At 49.4% G+C, this 7,353-nt stretch overlaps 1 long non-coding RNA gene across 1 annotated transcript; it reads right to left on the reverse strand.

The window, feature by feature from the left end:
* Positions 1-381: 381 nt before the first annotated feature.
* Positions 382-5,756, reverse strand: LOC149126978 (uncharacterized). The gene is made up of 3 exons (XR_016232088.1): positions 5,068-5,756; positions 2,697-2,790; positions 382-476 (listed from the first exon to the last, which is right to left on the reverse strand). It is a non-coding gene; the product is annotated as an uncharacterized LOC149126978 (long non-coding RNA).
* Positions 5,757-7,353: the final 1,597 nt, after the last annotated feature.

Genomic DNA, 7,353 nt, shown 5'->3' on the forward strand with positions numbered 1-7,353 from the left:
TCTCTCTCTCTCACTGTCCACTCTGCCTGTCAAAAAAAAAAAAAATTAAAAAAAAAGTTTGGAGTGGCACCTGGTCTCTGTCACTGGCTGCAATACCCACATCGCAGTCACCTTCTTTAATAAAGTTTTCCTTAGCATCTTTATCAAGAGTCTGTGCTGAGTTCTCTTTAACAAGTCAAAAGCATAAATGGAGTTGAGTGTAACAAGTTTACACCGTTGCCTGAAGGAGATAAGAAGTCTTACTCTTGTCTTCACAGAACATTGAAATTTTTTGGATGTCAGGTCAATACTATAGACTGGGAATCTAAGGTGATAAGTCTTTTTATATTCGTAAAATACACCTTCCCACAAAAGGTGGCAATGTTGAATCTTACCTGAGACTTGTACTTCTGGAAAAGATTGATGGTTAAAGGAATCTTTTGTAAGGGAGAAAAGACATTTTCTTTTGCTTGAACTAAGGTTCATGATTGAGAGTCCTATGAGAATAAAGATAAATTAATAAGAAAGTATACAAATTTATTTAATATGTTTCATATTATATGAAAGTCTTCAGAAATGAAGACATATTCCCCTCTCCTCAAAAAAAAAAACCACAAAAATCTGTGTATTTTTATGCAAAGTTGGATGAAATGAATACTCATGAGTACTCAGACAGAAGTATGATGAAACAAAAGGAGTATGATCTAGTGATACTAAAAGGTCTGCTTGCCTTTTCTTTCAGATTCTTCTTGGCATCTCTGTATCTATGGAAATAAGGATGTTCCTTTTGTCCACGTATAGGCAGGGTACCTCTGTAATGAAGGTTTTATGACCTACTTTAGAAGAAGGTCAGAAAATACTTTAATGACTTGCTTCTGGGGAGAATGGCAGGAGGTCAGAAAGACCTTCCTGCTTCTACTGTTCCCTCAAATGTCAAGGTGTTTTATTTTGGAGTAGCTTGTTTGAATCCCATCCTGTTCCACCTTTCTGTTTAAAAAAAAAAAAAGTTTACTGGGAAGAACCATATGACAAGGTTCACTGCTGCCTTCTTTCTTTATGAGAGACCACATTCCTCCAATTTCCCCCTCTTTGTCTCATCAACAATTAGCTGAACTTATAGTCACTAGTCACTAGGAATACAGTACTTGTCAAACAAAATTTTCTTAAGATTCCCTCCATCCTCTTGGATCCTGAACCTTGGCCCATTCTTAGCCTAAGCTAGTATTCAAACCCTTCTGGAATATAGGAAAGTTGGCTAGCCTTAATGTAGTCATACTACTTTTTCCTTTTCACATTCTAACCTTAGGACTAGCCACACATTTGCAATTGCAAAAAAATACAACTTTATTTCATTTTTATATTATAACTAAGGAAAGCAAGTTGCTAATTTTGTGGCTAATGAAAATGTTTATTCAAGCAAACAAAAGGGAACTAAAAACTCTAGGAGCTAACCATAGGGAGGTGACAAAAACAGTAGACTACGGATAATGGTGACCAAAACAGTAGACTACAGATAATTCATGACTACCAGCCAAAAAGCAGCCAAGTTCCATAGCAAAGAAGGCAACACTTAAGTAGTGTCAGTACAGTCTCTTGAAGCCTATTTGACAGTCTACTCCAACTTCTGTTTTTCCTTTAGAAGTCTTCCAGTCTTGGGCCTAGGTATCCTAATCTATATTCCAGATTTTTGTCCCCATAGATAAAAGAATTAAAAGCAGAATCATTCATAAAATGTACAAGTGAGCAGGATTTATTTAAGAGAGAGAATGAATGTACATTCACATATGAGTGTGGACTACCCTATGCAAAAAGACACCCATTATGGCTGGACCAGAGAGATGCCTTTGAGTAGAAAGGGGGAAAGGAAGCCTGCAATTGTTCTCCAAACATAGTCAAGTATAAACCACTATTGGTTTATACTATGAGGTAGGAGGTGGTACCTTAACTGAATAAACAAGCAGGGTGGAGTTTCAGCATGAGTGAAGTTTTCTGGGATATTTTGTGGCACCTTCATATGGAGTTTAACTTTCATGTGGCCATCACAGTGTCTCCTCCTTCCTGATCTTGTATGAGACACAGATGCATTCTGGGAAGCTAGACTTTTTGATTGACAGATGAAGGAATAAAGTTCAGGGCTGACAAAAATTTTAGCTCTTCTACCCCTATCTCCCTGCCTGGTTTTCCCATATCAGTCTTGTTGAAATACAAACTGGGAATACCATATCTAGCACTAAAGAATCTACCTTCTCCTGAGTTGTCAGGAGTTGTTCCCTTACACCAACCTTCATCTCTGGTATATTGACTGCCAAGTGCTGAGCAGCCAAGCCTAATTTTCACTAGTAACATTAGGGTGTAACTTTGTCTGATCTGCTCTCTAATCCCATCACCCTTTCATCCCACCACCCACACTTGGTTCTATCTAGCTATGTTTACTCCTCTCTAGAAAAGAAAACCATCCTTAGCCTCACTCTTAAAAAGCTTACGCATCTTAAGCAAGAGCATTCTTCCTATTGCAACAGTTCCTAGTTCCTCTCCCCCTATTATAATAGTCCCATCCTCTTATTGAAGTAATCTTTTTCAATAAAGTCTTCATCATTAAGCCTTAATTTGTAATTTTTACTTGGTGAAAGCTTGTATGTTTTCTCTCAAAATAATTTTTTATTTATGTTTTACTAGGCAAATCACTTTTCTATATGCTCCACATGAAATTTAAATACCTGTTTTATGTATCAACTAACTTTATGTTGATGCAGAGAAAAGAGTCAACCATGCAGTTCTCTCTGGGGTTCCGTTTCCTATAACAGGAATGACCTATGAAGTAAACCAGACAGAGGAGGAGCATGTGTTATTAAATCCACCCTCCTACCCCATTTCTTCACCTAAGATTCTTCAGAACTTAGGAAAACCAGGCAAGTGCCTAGCTAACAATGCATGGACTATTTAACAAATTTCTAAATCATTTGAATATCTAGAATTTATGCAAAATGGGAGATAATTCCAACATAGCATTGCTTGATATGGGATACCATCTACTTCTTTTATTCTCTCTCTCTTTTTTTTTTTTTTTTTCAGTGATCGAGAGTCTTTATTAGACACAAGATGGGGCTTCCAGTTCAGGGCGAGGACAAAGTGGGGTTGCTGGGGGTGGGCCGCCGGTGGACATGGGAGCCGCAGGCAAGCCAGGTCTTATCCCACAGGGCTGCAGGCACCTTGGGCTGTCCGGCTGGGGCTGGGGTGGGGAGTGGGGTGTTGGAGGACCAGGCAGGTGCAGATTGCTAGGGCTCAGCTCATCTTGCCATCAGTCCCGGAAGGTTTCTCTGAGGAGGGAGCCCAAGGCAGCTGGGTGAAGCAGGTTCTCCTTTTTTGGGCTGGTACCCCATGGGTGACTTCCACAGTCCCGGGGCTGCCTCCCCAGTCCTGTCTTCAACCTCTCAGGGCAGTCACGTCAAGCCAAGGGTCAGAGAGAACTGGTGGTACTTGCAGCTAGACAGATCTGGGTTAGACATTGGGAAAGACTTCCCAAACCAGGAGAAAGCAAGATCAGGAGATTTCTTGGCAGGAAAGAACTCAACTAAGAAGGATGAAAGCTGGCAGGTGTGTGGTGCCTGCCATGGCTGAGACACTGCTTGGGGCAACCGCACCCCACATCACAGTGTCTGGGGTTCAGGTCTCAGCTCTGCTTCTGATTCCAGATTCCTGCGGGTGCCTACCCTGGGTTTAGGTGGCTGGGTCTCCATCACCCATGTGGGAGACCTGGTTTGGGTTTCTGGTTCTTGGCTTTGGCTTGGCCCAGTCCCTTGTTGCAGGCATTTGGAGAGTAAACCAGATGGAAGATCTCTCTTTGTCTCTGTCTCTGCCTGCTCTAGGCCAGAGAAACGCCAGCTGCAGAACTGGCCATGCTGCTCAGCCGCCTGCCAGCTGTGCTCAGGGCAATCACGGCCCCCACCTCCTGTGGCCCCCATCACGATGCCCCTCAGCACTTAGTATTTGCTACTGGACACGTGCACGCAGCTCTCATCTGCACTGTCCCCTTTGGGCTTCAGGATAACCGTGGAAGGAAGAAAGAGTCCAAAGATAGTAGGCAATCCACCGAAGGTCACCCAGCTAGTTAACTGAGGGAAGCCAGAATTTGCATCCTGACCAGGCTGTTCAATTCCAAAGCCAAAGCTCCTTCCTCCACTGCCCTTCCTGTGGCCGCCCTCTCCCCAGGAGGTCTGTAAGCGGCCTCTTGCCGACCTTGACTCCCAGCCCCTACATCCTGCTCGGTGCCGGGACAGGGTCTCCACACTGCCAATTAGCGGCAGACCTGAGAGCTGGCTGGAAGAGAAACCTCCCCTGGGGAAGGCAAGAGCAGGTGCGAAGGCTGAGACGGCTTCAGGACTCCTGGTCTGCCCAACCCCAGCCCAACACAGCTCTCCCGGGAGGGCAAGCCCTGTGCTGGAGCTGGAGTGGGAGGGTGTGGGCTCTGCCCAGCAGCAGCGCAGGAGAGGTAGATGAGGGAAGAAGGGGAGCTGGAGGCCTGGCAAGAAACGGGGAATGGTAGGGCCTCCAGGAGCGGACCTGGGTGGTCTGGCCAGGTTGGTGACAGGCCTCACCGTGAGACCCTGGTCAAGCCCCAGCTTCTGTCCACTTCCTGCCCAGGCCTGGGTAAAGCCTGCAGCCCCCCAAGGCCCTCCCCTCCTCTGACCCTGTTCTGTTCTACCTCCTGATCGCTGCTTGGGAGCTAAGCCCCCTCACCTGACAGGGCCAGCCCCTGGCCATTCACAGAGAAGTGTTTGTGCAAAGGCCAGTCCTGGGGGGCTGGGCGGCAGCCCGCACTCCCACCCCCACGTTCCACCCCTCACCTATAGCAGCCTCCATCCCAGCCTCTCCCTCAGAGACTTGGCCCTGCCTCGCTCCCTCCTCCAGGAAGCTGCCAGGACTGAGGCCCCTTATCTGCCCCTTGTAGCCCTTGACCCCCCGAAACTTTTTTTATGAGTCTAGCCTGCCTCACACAGTCAGGGCCCTGCCCGTCCCTACCATCCCCACACTGGTGGCCCAGCTCCTGCCCTGGGCTCAGGCTGCCCAGAGAGCTCCTAGGATCCTCACCTGTGGGGGCTTGAGAGCGAGGCAGAGACAGGCCCCCCTCCTTGGGGTTCCTGGGTCTGTGGCGCTTTCCTTTGTCTGTGACAGCTGAGAACCAGTTAAACGGCTGGCTGGGTGTGGGCTCAGTCCCCGGCTCCGGCGCGGCTGCGTGACCGCCCAGGTGGGCCTACACCCGGCATCTCTGAGGCTGTGGGCTCCCTTCCCCAGGGGAGAAGGTCTTTGTTCCGCATCTGGAAACCCAGCTCCCCTGGGTGGCCCTGGCCCTTGCGCTGGAACTGCTGCCTCTGCCCGCCATCTCCCCCAGCACAGCCTCCCTCTGGGAGACACTCCAGTGCCCTCCTGCTCTTTCCTGCGCCCGGTGCTATCCGCGGTGTCCTCTCCCTGCCCCCCACCTCCTCAGGCTCCTTACTCTGCCAAACTCCCACTTCCCTTTCGACACTTCCCTCTGGGCGCCCTACAGGAAGCCTGCCTTAGCTCCCCGGGGGCTGGCCACCCGCTGGCTCCGCTCTCCCCAAGGCCACTGTGCTTTGTCCGGGTTTGCAGGACAAAGCACCTTACAGCCCAGCTGGGGCTCACAGGGTCCGCACCTGGCACTCGCCAGGCACGGGACAAATGCCTGCTGACTGAATGTGCTGACGTGGAGACAGGGGTAAGGGAAAGCCAGGCGTGGCTTCAGGGGGTGTTGCCATGGAGGAAGTGCTGTGGGCTTCCCTGGGGCGGCCTTGATAAAGCTCTGAGTTTGCCCCTGAGGGGCTGGGAGTTTAAGGACACTACTGATGCAGGGGAGGGTGGCAGGCAGGAGAGGCAAGGCTTGAAGACTTGACCCTGAGTGAGTGCCCCGGGGGATGGCCCACCCCCGTTCTCATAGGACGCCTCGGAAGCTAGACACAGATATGGACCCAGCTCTCGCTGCAGCCTGGGCCTGGGCCTGTGAGCCAGGCGTGGCCAAGCAGGCTCAGCTTTCCAGTCTCTGATCTGATGGGCTAATGGCAGGCATACCGTCGGTAGTTAGGGTGTGACTGTAGGCTTTAGGAGACTAAAGAAACCAGTGCAGGTTTGGCTGCAGTGAAAAAAAAAAAAAAAGCAGACAGGAGGGTGCCAGAGGGCTGGATGAAGGGGACCCAGCGCAATGGCCACGGGGCCTGGGTGACAGAAGAACCCCGGCTGAGGGGAGCAGCGGGAGCCATCGCTGGCCATCTCACAGAGCCAAGGGAGCCCAGGCCCAGGACGGGCTGAGAAGACTATGTCTCACTGAGGCGAAGATCATGGACGGCCGACTGCTGGGCTGAGCCTTTGGTGCGGCCCGCTCTGCCCGCCCTCAGCGCGCCCGCTCCTCCTCCCTCCGCTGATGCCCGGGTTCTGTGTCACCCGCGCTGCGCCCGTCACCCGCAGTCCTCAAGTCCCCTGGGATACTTGTGCCCGTCACCCACAGTCCTCAAGTCCCCTGGGATACTTGCGCCCGTCACCCGCAGTCCTCAAGTCCTCTGGGAAGTAGACCCAGTGCGGAGGGCCTCGGCGCCGGGCCTCTCCTGGGCTTGCTCTTCCTCCTGCCTTCTCTCTCTACCCTCTCTTCTCACCTCCACCAGGAGGAGTTTCTCGGGGCTTTGAGGCCAGCCAGAAAGTCCTTCTCAGGGTCTCACGCTGCTCTCGGCTCACCCACCAGGGCTGGCTCTCAGCCTACACTTGTCAGGGATGCCATTTTCTGGGCGCCGGATACCATCTACTTCTAAAGAAATGAGATGAAAACAACATTACTTACTCTGGTCATTCACAGTGGGAAATGAACACAACAGGGCTTCCTGAGACAGATGCCAAGTTCTGGTAAATTTTACAGTAGGAAGGCTTCATTCGCAGCTGTTTTCATTAAACAACAATAGCTTTTGAGTCATTGTTTGGAGTAATTCTAAGAAAAACGACTTAAGAGAAAAATGATATATAAATGCCACGTGGGTTGACTCCTTGACTCAATCACTATATAAACCAAGTACTCATTGTGTTGTTTAGTGCAGTTACTGCCTAGAAAAATCAGCATTCCCACCAAGCTGTAGTCCTTGATTTTTGAGTCAACAAGTTAAATCTTAGGGCTTGACAGTTTTTACTATTGGCCTCCCTACTGAGTCCACAGAGAAACATAGGTTGAATATCCAGCTATGCTTAGAGCAAAATGTTGATTATCTCACAGTCAGAAGCAAAATAAACTATCTGCAGATATATCAGAGAACAAAACGACTGGCTTTGAAACAATGGGGAAAATTGCAATTAGGTAGTATCTTCCTCCTTTTGAAAGCT

The sequence above is a fragment of the Oryctolagus cuniculus genome, chromosome 4 (assembly GCF_051225735.1).
Source record: "Oryctolagus cuniculus isolate XC-2025 breed Fujian yellow rabbit chromosome 4, ASM5122573v1, whole genome shotgun sequence".
NCBI lineage: Eukaryota > Metazoa > Chordata > Mammalia > Lagomorpha > Leporidae > Oryctolagus > Oryctolagus cuniculus.